We start from the raw sequence: 14,310 nt of genomic DNA, 5'->3' as shown, positions 1-14,310 counted from the left end.
GTCTCTTTAAAAGCCGGGGCCGGGCCGGGCGGGCGCGGCGGCAGGGGGCGGCGGCGGCGTGCGCGGGGCTCGGGCTGCTCCGGCACCGCGGCGCGCTCAGCCCTGCGCAGCTCCGCCCGCGGCCGCCCGCGGCTCGCACGGCTCGGAACGGCACGGCACGGCTCGGCCAGCCCAGCCCAGCCTCCCCGGGACCCCCGCGAGCCTCCGCGGCTGGGGCCACGCTGGAGCCCCCCTGCCCCGCAGCGGAGGCGAGCCGCGAGTTGGCGCGGCGGCCGGCGGCCGCCCGGCTGCGGAGGTGAGAGGGGGCGGCGGGCGGGGGGCGGCTCGGCACGGCACGACCCGGCTCGGCACGGCACGGCACGGATCGGCGGGCGCTACCCGCCCGGCGGGCGCTGGGCGCCGCCGCTCCGGAGGTCGGCGGGTGGGTTTCTCCTGACCCCCCTCACGGCAACTGTTCGGGATCGCTTTATCCCTCTCCCCGTCCCCCGCTGCCCCGGCGGGGCTGGGCGCTGGCCGCCCGGGCGCTGTGGGAGCGCACAGAACCCCTGGGACGCTCCGGCCCCGGCTCCTTTTTCCCGACTTTTTTTTTTTTTTTGGGGGGGAAATCGCAGTTCCCACGGCTTTTCGGAGTGGAAAACGGGGGGGCCTCGCGAAAGAGAAGACGACACTACGCTGAGTTACAGCAGGGAGACGCTTAGAGAGAGCCTCCCGGTTGACTAAAGCTTAAGGATTCCTTTAAAAATAATTATTAATGAGGAAAGAAGAGAGGCTGAAGATGAAAGTTGGCTTTTTTTTTTTTTTCTCTTAATATTTTCTTCCTCTTCCAAGTCTTCGGATCTATTACAGTAGCGCCTTCCCTCCCCGCCTTCCATTTGTTTGTATTAATGATTTAGTAGCCGTCTTGCCTGAAAACTTCCACCGTGAGCGGCTGCTGTGGGTTTTCAGGCAGTCAGTGACCTTAAAGGTTGGTTCAATGCTTTCTTCGTGCAAGATGTATGTGAAATAACCACTGTGTGTTTTTTGGCTTTTCTTTTCTTTTTATTTTTCCCCTGTCAAAAAAAACCCCAAACCCCTCCACCTGCTTTATAATTTAAAAGAAAACATCATTCAGCCGGGGAGTGATGTAATTCTCCTACCTAAGGGCACTGACTCTGGTGCTTTGCAGGTGACTTGTCTTTTGCTTACTCTTTAAATTTGTTTTAATTGCAGTCTTTTTTAGCTAGGAAATAACGCCTTTATCCGCTGCTCTTCGAGGGGTGCCTTTTGTTAAAAATTGGAATATTTCTCTTTCGCAAATACATTTTTTTTTTCCCCCCTGATTTCTTCTCTCCCCCCCTCGCCCCCCAAAGAAAACAATCAAAAACATTAACCATGAGATCAGCAGCAGAAAAACCAAAGGATCAGAGAGGCAGAAACCAGGCTAAACACAGCCAGTCGTTTATAAAAATACACTTCCAGCCTTTCGCTTGCCCAAGCTCTCTTTCCACCTTCCCATAGCCCAGCTGTTCCAACGCTTCGTTGCAGATAGTTTTAAGAAATTAATTCTTTTCATTTTCCTAAAAAAAATAGGAATTGTTCCTCCCCTATATTTTTTTCCCTGCACGCAGTTGATCCCTGATAAGCACGCAGCCCTCCTAACGAAGGTGAACGTTGAAACCACCGCTCACCCATACCTGCTTATCGCATATTTCCAAGGGCTATATATTTTTTGGTGGGGTGAACTCTTAACTAGACTGCTGAAAAGTCTAAGGTAGACGTTGGGAAGGTGGGGGGGAAAATTGGATCCTTTAATAGGGGTTGTTTGCCGGGATGATACGGGCTGTCGTTAATTGTAACGTGAACCAGAAGGGTGGTACGGCTGTCAGTGGTTTAAGTTAAAATGGTGATTGGTGTTAAGTTGGGCAAGTTTATCTAAGGGTTAGTAGTATTTTTTGGGGGAGGGGGGAGGAGGTCAAAGATGTTATTGCTCTTGGTTTTGGGGCTGGATGCACTTTATCAGCTGAACAAACCAGATTATCGTATAGACATCATTTCCCATTTCTCTGTCTTGTTATTGTTCGGTCTTCGGCAGTTCCTTTAAAAATTTGTCTCTCTCTGACAAAGTATCTGGTTTTTGGGAGCAGGGAGGTGCAGGTGAGGATGTTGGAAGTTTGGGGATAATGGGAGCAACAGGACTGTATTTATTTATTAAAAAAAGGAAAAGAAAAAAAGAGAAGAATTTAGGAGGTGAGGATTCTCTTTCTGGAGCATTCGGGCACCTTCTGGTGGGGTATGTCTCTAGGCTTTTAATTATTTATTTCACTTTTGTCCTTTAAACAAAAAAATAAAATAATGAAGTAGAGCGAAACCAAAATGAAACGAAATGAAATGAGGGTGAGCCCTGGAAAATAAAGAAAGAAAGAAAGAAAAGGGAAGGAGCGGCTGAAAGCCCAATACTTGATTTCATCATCCTGGTGGTGATGGCTTCTCGATAGAAGCGATATCTGCCGATATCACCCCTGCTCCATGGCTGTAGCCTGGCCTCATTTTACGCTGCGTTTCCACTGAACATGTTGACGTGCTGCTGCTTATATAAGGGGAAGAACAAATTCGAGCGGATTAGTGCTTGGGATTTTGAGATCGGCTACCCAGATCGGGGTGTGGGGGTTTTTTTTTGTCCCTTTCCTTGGGGGAGCCGATGGGGGAAGGCTGGAGAATGATTGGGAGGGGGTGAAACCGGGATGTGTGGTTGGGGGAAGATGGGGGTGATGCGGGGAGCAGCTTATTTGCATAATGTCTGCGCTGCGTCCCTCTTTTCTTTTCTTTTTATAAACCCCATTATCTCTAAAAACACATTATTCTTCAGCCCGGTCTAAAAAAAAAAAATAGTGGGAGGGGTTATCATAGTGAGGGGGTTTGGTATGGGAGTCATTAGACCCACTGCTGCAAAACCAAGATACAGAAATCCATCTGCACCAACATTTCGGGGGGAGGGAGGGCGTAGAGAGGGGGGAAGGGATGGATTGTCTATCTTGGATTAGCGAAGTGGAGCTTTGTATTCTTCATTTTCCTCCCCATTTTCTGCCATTTCCCCCCATCCCTCCCCCCCCCACCCCCAATCCGCACACCCGCTTTCCTCCTCCCAGCCCCCTCCCTCCCCGAAGGTTTCTCGTCCCTTGACGAGAAAATTCTGTGTTACATCCTGATGGCTCTGCGGCTTTTTTTTTTTCCCCCCCTCTTTAGTGCATCACAACAGTGGCATGATGACCTTTGCTTCATGCCACACGGATTTGGGTTCCCAACAGGACTCTGCCCGCAGCTTGGGTACACGTGCACACAATCATGCACCCCTAGTCATGTACTTTAGGACAGGCCGTGATTTAATCCTGGTTTTTGCATGTGTGTCTTTGTGTGTGCGTGTGTGTGCAGCTGATAAACATTGGCAGAGGGTAGAGCACGCAGTATATGCCAAAGGCACGTCCATCCATTTCGCCAGCCCCTCTTGCCGCTCTCTTTTTCCCTGGACATTGTGTCACACACATCATGAGAGATTTGTTTTTTGTCTTGGGGAGGGGTGTGCCCTATGTGGATGGCAGGGGCCTGAGGGTTGGAGGGGAGTGTGTGTGTGTGTGTGTACTGGGGAGGGAGGAATTGGGGGGTGGGAATGGACCTGACGATGCTAATAACATTATTTTGGTCAAATGAACGTCTGGTGATAATGATTCAGTGTAACCATCCGTGAAATACATGCTTGCGACACACTGGAATAAAGGTTACTCCAGGGAGCTCCGGCAGAGCCAGGCATGCTTGGGGGAGCCAGCGGTCCCCCTTGATAGGGGAAACAAAATTCATGAGCACCTCGGGCCCCCCCCTCCCTTCCCAACGCCTCCTTGCACGTCCGAGCTGGAGGGCATTGCGATGGAGAGAGGGGGTGGGCTGCGCAGGACCAGACAAAGCCTTCCTGCCTCGTCCTCCTGTGCCATCCTGCCTTGCCCTCCTCCAGCTTATCCGTGCGGTTGATCCAGGCGGTACAGGAATCTCGCCATTTCCACGCAGTCCCTGCCAGAGGGTGGTTAGCCGAGAGAGGCGGGGGGAGGAAATCTCCTTGTGCTTCTGTTGTAGGATGTGCAGGAGAGGCGCAGCTTTTTGGGTCCGAGTAGAGCAGGGAAAAGGCTGGGGGGTGGGGAGAGCAAAAGATGACGAGAGTCTCTTCCTCCCTTCCTCCCTCCCTTCCTCCCTTCCTCCCTTTCCCCTAGCTAGAAGGTGGGGAAGGGCCTGCAAGCCTCGGCGGGTGGCTGGTCCGCAGGGGTCGGGGAGCCAAGGCAGCAAGGAGGAGGCTTTTCCCGGCTTTCAAGCAGGCCAGGACCCTCTCCAGGTCTCACAGATCTGCTCAGCACCCTCCTTGCCTGGGCGTGAAGGACCTTCTTGCTTGGTCATGGGCTGCTCGCGCCCAGGCGGAGGGGAGCTGGGGGAGGAAGGTGCTCTTGCAGCTCTGCCAGCTGCTGCTTCTCATCCGTGTGTGGCTGCGCCTGCTCTGAGGGCTCCATGTTTCTGGATCTTTCCACTTCACGGAGCGGTAGCAGGAGCTGAATAGATAGATCTGTCCAGGGCTATTGTTGTTTGCCTTTTGCAGTTCTCCTTTCTCTCTGACCTTGAGGTGCAGTGGGAAGCTACAGCCAGGAAGATGGGGCAGGGGTGTGTCCAGTGCCCCACACAGTTGGCGTGGGCAATGCCCAGAGAGATACCAGTTTCCTCTACTCCTCTGGTCTCTGCTCACCAGAACCTATCTTGCCTCAGCTGTCCAGCTTCACCTAGTAGTTACTTTTTGATCTCTCCCTGCCTTCCCCCTTACCCCACTCATTTCAGAGACAGTTGTGCTGCAGCTCCTGAGCTGGTAAGGCCAGCCATGGGGTGCAGTGGCCAGCAGAGCAGGGGGCAGAGGATGCTGCTGGCCCATGTGCTGGCTCTCCCCTGGAGACTGCCTCCTTGGTACCCTACAGGGTGAGGTGATCCTCAGTGATAAAGGTGCCAGTGTGTTCTCAGGGCACAGTGAGCCTCCACTTAGGTATTATTTGTTAGCAGGAATAGGAAAAATCAGGGAAAAAAAACATTGTATATAAACTTCAACAATTGCCATGTGAGTTCTGTAGCTCAGCAGTTCCTGGCTGTGGTGCTTTGGCCTTTCTCAAGCTGGCAGAGCCAGTGGAGCAGACTGAACTTCATCTAGAGCTGGAATTTACTCCTGATCCTGAATGATTTGCACCCTTGAAGTGGTGGGCAACTCAGTTCCTGAAGAGCATTCGGAGAGTGATAGCTGGTGCCATGACAGTGATGATGGTGGATTTTAAGACGTAAGTGTCTGGGTAAGAAGGAAGGAAGACATTAGGTGCTGGCAACTCTTAACTGCTTTTTGTGTTAGGACTGGATTTAAACCCTCAACCTAGAGGACACTTTCACACTGCACAAGACCTTTGTCTGGCATGCTCCTAGGAAAGGAGAATTTAGTCCCTTTCTTGTAGTAGCAGCAGTAGCGTTTTAGTGGATCTCCTGAACTTCTTGCTTTGTTTGTTGCAGCCTTCTCCAGGGCTCTTGAATTTACCTGTCTTGAGCTACAGAATGTATTTCCCACCCTCCCTTGATCTGTTCTCTTTTTCCCTCTCCTCAGCTCTGCACTCTGGGCATGTACAGGTGGGTGTCTGGATACTGGCTGAACTGTGACAGGCTGTATCAAGGATAAGGACACAGAGGGATCTGGCTAGAACAAACTGAAGGAGCCAGAAGCTTTGTGATGGCCAAAGCCAGGATAAGAGATGGCCCCTGGTGATGATTCAAGAGACGTGGTGTTTAATTTAAAACCAAAATGCATCTAACTTTATCTGCCCCTGCCCCTACCAACACAAAGAGGACACAGGCTTTATTTTGGGACTGTTGCCAATGCAGCTGGAGCCAGAAATTGCCCAAATTTTGGTTAAGCTTTGGAAATTTTTATCAGTTCTCCCCCTCATCCCCCTCTGCTAGTTAATAGCAGGGTGTCAGTCTAGCATAGCTGGCTCTTGATTCATAAGACAAGTGGTGAGGAAGATGTTTTGCATCCTGGAAACCAAGATACTAGAGGGATGGGTAGCCTCTCGAAACCAACACACAGCATAATCTTAGGTCAGGTTGTTTGCTTTTTCTTTTCCTTGGTTTCTTCTCTCATGGGTATGGACAGAGGCAGTTCATGTGTGTAAAGGACTCTTGAGTATCAGAGACGGTGTTTTGATCTTTCGCTGTCAACCCAGGCAGCCAGACTGAGGCATGTTTGTTGAAAGGCAGTACTGGAGTAGTTGGTTCTGTCTTTCTCCTTGTTGGGGGCCATGGATGGCATTTTTAGTGCTCCACATTTGTGCTGTGGAGGTTTTTTTTTTCCTTTTTTTTCCTTTTTTTTCCTTTTTTTTTCTTTTTTTGCTTGGAAGAGTCACAACTCTGGGTTGGGCTGGCCCCAGTATGGCTTTACTGAGGGCTAGTAGGGATGAAGTGTGTCTCTAGTGACATGCTTGAAAAGTTGAGCAGAAGGATTCCTAGTGGAAATACACCAGTGGTGTTGGAAGATCCTGAGGTGGTTGAGTCACCTTCTCTGGATGTGTTCAAAAAAAGGGTAGATGAGGTACTCAGGGATATGGTTTAGCTTAGGATGGGAATGGTTGGACTTGATGATCTTCAGAGGTCTTTTCCAACCTTGTGATTCTTAAGGGAAGGTGAGTATATGATTTCTCTTGTTGCCATTATGAGGAAAAAGGTGCTCTCTGAGCACTGTGGACAGCTGTTGGGAACTGAGCTCCATGCAGCCAGCCTGGCAGAGTCCTGGGCTAAAGCCTGCAGCCTCTGGTGATTCCGGGCCACCTCAGGCATCACTATGTGGATTTGCAGATGGCTGTGGAGGTGTGCCCACAGCCATCAGGTTCAGCTCTGTCTGAAGCATGGCCCCTTGGTACAGAGTGGATTAGCCCTTCATCTGCCTTGCTTCCCCATGTCTCTTAGAGCTTTCTTTCCCCTTGTCTCACAGCCCTATGCTAGAATTCTCTCCCAGGCATGCTCTTCTGTAGGGGATGTCAGGGATGAGGGGGGCTCTGTCAGCACATACCTGTTGTCTCTCAGTGGTGTGCTCAGCTCCTGTCCTTTCCAAATTCCTTTCCTCTGCCCTTGATGGTAAGGGATGGCTTATTTTGAACACAATCTGCTTGTGTCATTCCTGGCCCTGCTGCTTGTCATCCATCACATCACAGGAGCTAATTAACACTCGTCGCTTTGGATCCTGGGAATGACAGTGCTGGGATAGTAGATAGTAGACTCTTTCAAAGATCTTGGTATCTCCTTTCATAGGGAGGGCAGCCCAACCCAGGAGTTCATGGTCTCTGTTGTCTCTTGCCTACTGCACCAACCCCAGAGTGAAGATGCCTGTGTGTTTAGCAGGGAGGGCACCCAAGGCTTAGGCCTGCCTCGTAATGCCCTTGACAGTGCTGCAGCATCTCCTGCATCCAAGTACCTCCCAGCAGCTGGATGAGAGCCAAGGAATGGGATAGAATAATAATTGATGAGGATGGGGGGGAGTGGAGGGGAGGTATGATGTAAACCTTTTGAAGCTGCTGGTAGCTTCTGCCCTGCCTTTGGGTACGTGTAACTGTGTGTAGATCCGGAATCTGTTTGTGAGCTTGACCCTGGGAGAATCCTCTGCTCGTGGCAAAGCCTACGGTCCTGTTGGCACTGCGCTGCTGCTCCTAGAGCCGTGCTGGTGAGAGGTGTCCTCAGAGGAGTCTCTGTGCTCCTCCCATGGGGGTGGCAGGATTAAAGGTGAGGCATCGGTCACGCTGCAGGGCTGCGCAGGGAGCCCTTGCTCCCCTCCTTTTACTTTCTGCCTTTCCTGCTGTTGTCAGCCACTTCTGAGAAGGGGAATAGTCCCACAGGGATGGAAAGGAAGGTAACTAAGCAAGACAATGATGTTTGCCAGCACTCAGAGGAGGAAGATGAAGAGAGGAAGAACTCTCCAGCGGGGTAACCGGCTGATGGGACTGGCTGCATCTGCAGAGCAGGGAGGTGCTGGCTTCGTTGCAGTCTGCTGTTGCAGCCCATTTTTTTTCTTTTTCCCAATAATGTGTTAATTAAACATTGATTTCAGGGGAAAAAAAGAATCTGCTTGAACTGCAGAAACTAAATGGAGTGTGGAGGGACAGGATCTGGTGAGGGATGTGTGGAAGGACCTTCTGTCAGCTGTCTTCCTGGCCAGGCATGGACAGAAGTAAAGAAAGGGCTGGAGAAAAACCTGTTCACCTTAAGTTGAGAGTCCTTCACTTGTCTTACAGGGGAATCGTGCTCCTTCTGTAACTGCACAGTTTTCAACTGATACATGCTAAAGAATTACCAGGTAGCCAACTGCATTTTCTTACAAAATACGAGTAACAAAATCCTTTGTTTTTATTAAAGAGCAAAATGGAAGAGGTTTTTCAAGGCATGTTAGTGTTCAAGAGACATTCTGGTCCGTTTGACAGTCTCCTGATTTTCTACTCTTGTAGTTACTGTTGTACCTATAAATTAATTAGGCTGTGGTGCAGGTTAAGGCACTAGTCATAACTGTGTACTTGCTTTCGTTACTTGCAGATATCTAGTAGCTTGACTGACCTTCATTTACTGCACGTGGGTAAGTCAGTCCCTGAACACGGGTATCTGGTTGTGATGTGCACATCTAACATGTTCTCTTCTGGTCCTCAGAGCACTGGAAGGTGAGAGAAGATTGCCCTATCTTCCTCCCTTGCTTGGTTGAACTCCCCTCTGTTCATTAGACTGGAAGAAGCAGTGGGAGGCTATGATGCCCTCCTTTTGTGCTTCCAGGTGTTAGGGATGCACAGGGAAGATAAGAGTCCTTGCTTTAGTCTTAGATCTTACCTGGAATAAAACTCTCTGCTGATGTGAGCAATATATTCTTACGGCATTAAACAGTTTGATTTGAATTATTTTGGCCACTGTGCTTTCTGTCTTCACTAGTTCTGGGAAATAATGGAAAGGAGGGAATAACCTGTCTGACCTTTTGTGAGCGTTGTGTAAGTCTGAATCCAAGTCATCTTGCACAGATCACAGTCAGGCTGCACAACAAGCGAAATGGCAGCGTGGTCCTGAGAAGGAGCCTGTCCTGGCTGCTCAAGTCCTTTCTGCACCATCTGCAGTATTAGGCTACAGAAGAGCCTGCTGTAGCATCAGGACACGTTTGAAAAGGAACAGATGAAGCCACGGAGCAACTGCTTTCCAGGAAGATTTTTTTGACCTGTTGATAGCTGATGAAACCCACAGAATCACAAAATGGTTGAGGTTGGAAGGGACCTCACAGCATGCTGACTCAACACCCAGAGCTAGTGCCTGAGGCGTGCTGCTTCCTGGCCAAACCCCCTAGTTACACACTGAGCATGATGACTTATGGCACGGAATATCCCTTTGGCCAGTCAGGGTCAGCTGTCCCAGCAGTGTGCCCTCCCAGCTTCTTGGGTGCCCCCTGTGAAAGGGGGGGGCTGCTATGAGAAGGTGAAGAGTCCATGACTGCATGGCAGGGACTAAAAACATCAGTGTGTTATCACAATTATTCTCACACTAAATGCAAAGCAGAGCAGTACACCAGCTGCTGGGAAGGAAATTAACGGTAACACCAAGCTGAGTGGTGTGGTTGACACAACAGAAGGAAAGGAGCCATCCAGAGGGATCTTCATAGGCTGGAAAGGTGGGCCTAGGTGAACCTAATGAGGTTCAGAGGAGCCACAAAGATGATCAGAGGGCTGGAGCAGCTCCCCTATGGAGAGAGGCTGAGGGAGCTGGGCTGGTTCAGCCTGGAGAAGAGAAGGCTGTGGGGGGACCTCATTGCAGCCTCCCAGTCCCTGAAGGGAGCAGAGGAACAGGAGGGGAATCAACCTTTTAAAAGGGTAGACACTGGCAGGACAAGGGGGATGGATTAAAACTAAAGGAAGGAAGGTTTAGATTAGATATTAGGGGGAAGTATTTTACAGAGAGAGTGGTGAGGTGCTGGGACAGGCTGCCCAGAGAGGGGGTGGATGCCCCGTCCCTAGAGCTGTTCAAGGCCAGGTTGGATGGGGCCCTGGGCAACCTTGTGTAGCTCCAGGCCTGGAGGTTGGTGTCCCTGCCTGTGGCAGGGGGTTGGAACTGTATGATCCTTGGGGGTCCCTCCCAACCCAGACCATTCTGTGATTTTGTAACAGCATCACTGAAAAGAGTCTGTGTCTGTCATCTCTACACCCTCTCTTCAGCTATTGATAAGTTCCTCCCTTCCAGGCTAATCAGTCCCAACTCTCCCAGCCTTTCCTTGTGTGAGAGATGCTCTTAGTCCTATTTGTGACCCTTTGTTGGACCCTTCCTGTTATGTCATCTCTCTTGTACAGGGGAGCCCAGAACTGCACTCATTACTGCAGATTTCACCTCACCAGTGCTATGCAGATGGCAAGGATCCCCTTCCTCAAACTGCTGGCAATACTCTTAATGCAGCCTAGGATAACAGTAGCCTTCTTTTGTGCAAGGATGCACTACTGGCTGATGTTCAACTTGGTGTCCACCAAGACTCCCAGGTTCTTTTCTGCAAAGCCATTTTTCAACCTGGTGCTCCTCAGCACATACTGATACATGGCCCGTGAATATCACTGCAGTAGTATCCCATACTCTAGTGTAGTGTTCCATACTGTGTCAGCTGAACAGGCAGGATGGGCCTTAATATTATGTTCTTTCCCAGAATGTGTCAAACCAGTTTTTCATACTAGTCATTGCTTTCTCCAGCCACTAAAAGTTCAAAATCATCAATTGTAAAGCACTGAGTTCCTTGAAAGTAGTCTGAGAATAGAACACAGTAGTTCCAGCTGGAAGGGACCCACAGTCATCATCTAATCCAACTGCCTGGCCACTTCAGGGCAGACTGAAGGTTAAAAGGTATTAAGGGCATTGTGCAAATGCCTCTGTCAGACATGGAACATCAAACATCCCCCTAGGAAGCCTGTTCCAGTGTTTGGAACTCTGTAAAGAAGTGTTTCCTAATGTCTAGTCTGAACCATTCTTGATACATCTTGAGCCATCCCTACATGTCCTGTCACTGAGTAGCAGAGATATCAGCACCCCTTTCTTCAGTTCCCCACCTCAGGAAGCTGTAGAGCAAACCAATAATCCTCAGCTGCTCCTCACAGGACGTGCCCCCAGCCTGTTGACCAGCATGTTGCCCTCCTCTGGATGCATTCAGCTACCTTCCCAACCTTCTTGATTTGTGGGAGGTACTCCAGGCTCTTTAATTGTTCTGTTACTATGGTTAGTTCCACACCTCAATCTCTTTGTAGATCACGAAGAAAAGAAATTCTTAATTATTGACTGTTTGGATGTTTTTGGGGGACAGAGATGGAGAATGCAGAAATCCTCTGGTGGGACTAAGGCCAGCCTTCTCAAGGGACTCTTGATAGTGCATTGAAGTTCTGCAATCCTAAGCTGCTGACTTGTCTGGTCAGCTCATGCAGCCCTTTGAAAGAGGGTATGATACAATAGAATTTCAGGTATGTGCACTTAAAATACCTGCAACATATCTGGGAATCAAATGTTAAGGACTGTATGGGAAAATACAAGGGAAAAAACCAGACCCTTGATGTGATGTCATGTAAGTAATTTATCGAATACATATTGAAGGTGTATCTAACAGCAGAGGCATAATTTTATCAAGATGGGTCTTAAGGATTTAGCCCAATATATATGTTATTTTAAATGTGCCCTTTGTCTTCTGTGTTGCTTGGTATGTCCTAGTTAATGAGTTACTAGCAGCTCTGTTTGGTACGATCTTGGGTCATAGAGTGCTGTGGTGCCTGGGATGTTGCAGTACTTTTTCTGGTGTCAGATTGTAATTTTATGGAATAAATGTATTTTTGGAGGTTAGAGTGAGCTACTGTTTGTTTATTAAAAGCACAGTATGTCCAGTAGAGATGCAGAGTAAAAAGGGAGTAAGAAATTGATAGAATCACAGAATCACAAGGTTGGAAGAGACCTTTGAAGATCATCAAGTCCAACCATTCCCATCCTATGCTAAACTTTTGATAAGACAGTAACTCTTGTAAAAAGTTTGCCTGAATACAGGAGTTCTTCCTTCCATGCTCTCTTTGTTGCTGAAGCAGGGAGTTGATGTGTTTTCTTGGCACAACGTAGGTCATATACCTATTAAACTGGAAAATGGTCTGAATTTGATGAGAAGAAATTCATTAAAGACAGATTAAAGCTACTGCACTTGGGAAGGTGAAATCAAATGCCTACATGTAAAATGGGGGGATAACAAGCAAGGCAACAGAACTGCAGGAAAGGATTGGGGAGGCACTACAGTGAGTCAGAGACTGAATGTGAGTCAACAGTGTGGTGACATTGCAAAAAAGCAAATCTCATTTTAGGGTATATTTAACAGGAATGTCACGTGTAGCACAGGAGTTTTTCTACTCCAGCAGACGCTGCTGAAGCCACAGCAGAGCACTATGTCCAGTGTGAGCAGCAAAACCAGAAACAGTGGAAGGAGGGGAGGGCAGCCAGAGTGGGGAGCACCACCTGGCTCCAAGAACCAGGTTGGTTTAGTCTAGAGAGAAGACTGAGGACAGACATTGAAAGTCTTCCCATATTTGAAAGCTTGTTTTAAGAAGACAGTGATTAATTGTTCTCTGTGTCCACGGGGAATAGGATGTGAAATAATCAGCTTAATTTGTAGCAAGGAAGATGTGGAGATAGGTGCTAGGAAAAGCTTTAGGAGTATTTGGATAGTTAAGCATCAAAACAGCTTTCCAAGAGAGGTTGTAGTGCCCTTGTTTGAAAAGCAGATGAGATAGAGAGACGCCAAATTTTATCTTAAGTTGGTTTTTTATAGCTTTGGTTGAGAAGGGGAATGGTGTGCCTCAGCTGCCAGTGCCCATTCCCAACACTTCTTGCAGTCCCTGAAAGGCAGGCTTCTCCCCTCACTGGCAGTTGTGGTGGGAGTGTGGGGACGCAGGGCCAGGGTGAAACACTCCCTCTGCAAATGCCCCTGCAGAATTTTCCATGCCCCTGAAATGATCCAGTCCTGAAAAGGCCTAAGGGAACTTGGGCATTTGGCAGTGTCACATCCAGCACCACATGCCTTTCTGTTTCTGCAGGTAACAGGCAAGTAGGGGGGTGGCCCAACTTTCTGCATCCTTCTAGTTATTTGAGGCTCTTACCCTGTTTACTGATTAACTAACATTGGGAAGATTTGAAGAAATGATTTGGAGATGGAAAAGAAGACTTAGACTTGTTCTTTCAACTGTTAAAAATCCTTGCAGATTTGTATGGTGTGTCAAAGTTACTATTTTTCTGTGCTCTTCCATCAGATGTAGTGGACAAGGGCAAAGGATTTTCCTCTCTGTAACATCTTTGCTTCTACTTGCCTAAAGCTCTAGAGTAGTGTGGACTAGGCATTGTGAGGAGCTGTGTTATCACCCTGTGGATTTCAGAAGAGGAAGCCTAGCACCTAATTCAGTAAAGACATACACTTCAGTATACAGTGAAAGTATTCATGGCACTTCCAGAGAGGAGGATGTGACTCAGGGAAACGGGGCTCTTCTTCCCTGAGGGCTCAGCGGAACCTTTCAGTGACTACTAGAAAGCAATCCAAGACATACTATCTGGTGTGTTATGTCTGTCTTTCCCTGAATCTTAGATTTACATGAGCAGCCAGTGTGGAGCCAGTCAGGCCTAGAAGTGGATTTCTGAGCATCTCCAGTGAAGAGAGACAGTTTTCCTAATAAACCTTCTCAAAGTAGGAAGTTTCTTCCTTTTGGTTTAACAGGACATCTGGGAACATTGTTGAACTTGGTCAAGGTTGGGCTCTGACACTACGTATGCACAGTTTATAATAGAACCATTTTCTGCTTGCTTAACATAAACTTGTAGTTGCAGGCTCTTGCCATTCTTCAGAGTTAGTGGAGAATGAAGATAGAGGATCCTCTGTTTCCTGGCACTAGGCGTGAGTCACGGTTGACACACAGAAGTAGGAGGCAACAGTTTGTATGTAGGAAGCTTGTTCTGTCCATGGGAAATCTAAGGGTTATATGCAGGGTGGTGTTAGTCCTGCAAAACTGTTATCTGCTGGAGTTGAGTTCACACCCCTCACCATTTGGAGCATACAGAAAGCTCAGCAGATTCAGGCCTCAAGGGATGACTGGAGACATGGTCGAAGGTAGGTCGGCATGTAATTATTTGCTTATGAGACCCCATATTGCACCAAGTAATAACTGTTTATGAATACTGCTGCAAAGCCAGGAGGGAAACATTGCAACCGAA

The sequence above is a fragment of the Gallinula chloropus genome (genome assembly GCF_964237585.1).
Source record: "Gallinula chloropus genome assembly, chromosome: 4".
NCBI classification, from domain to species: Eukaryota; Metazoa; Chordata; class Aves; order Gruiformes; family Rallidae; genus Gallinula; species Gallinula chloropus.
This window is presented reverse-complemented; position numbering follows the sequence as displayed.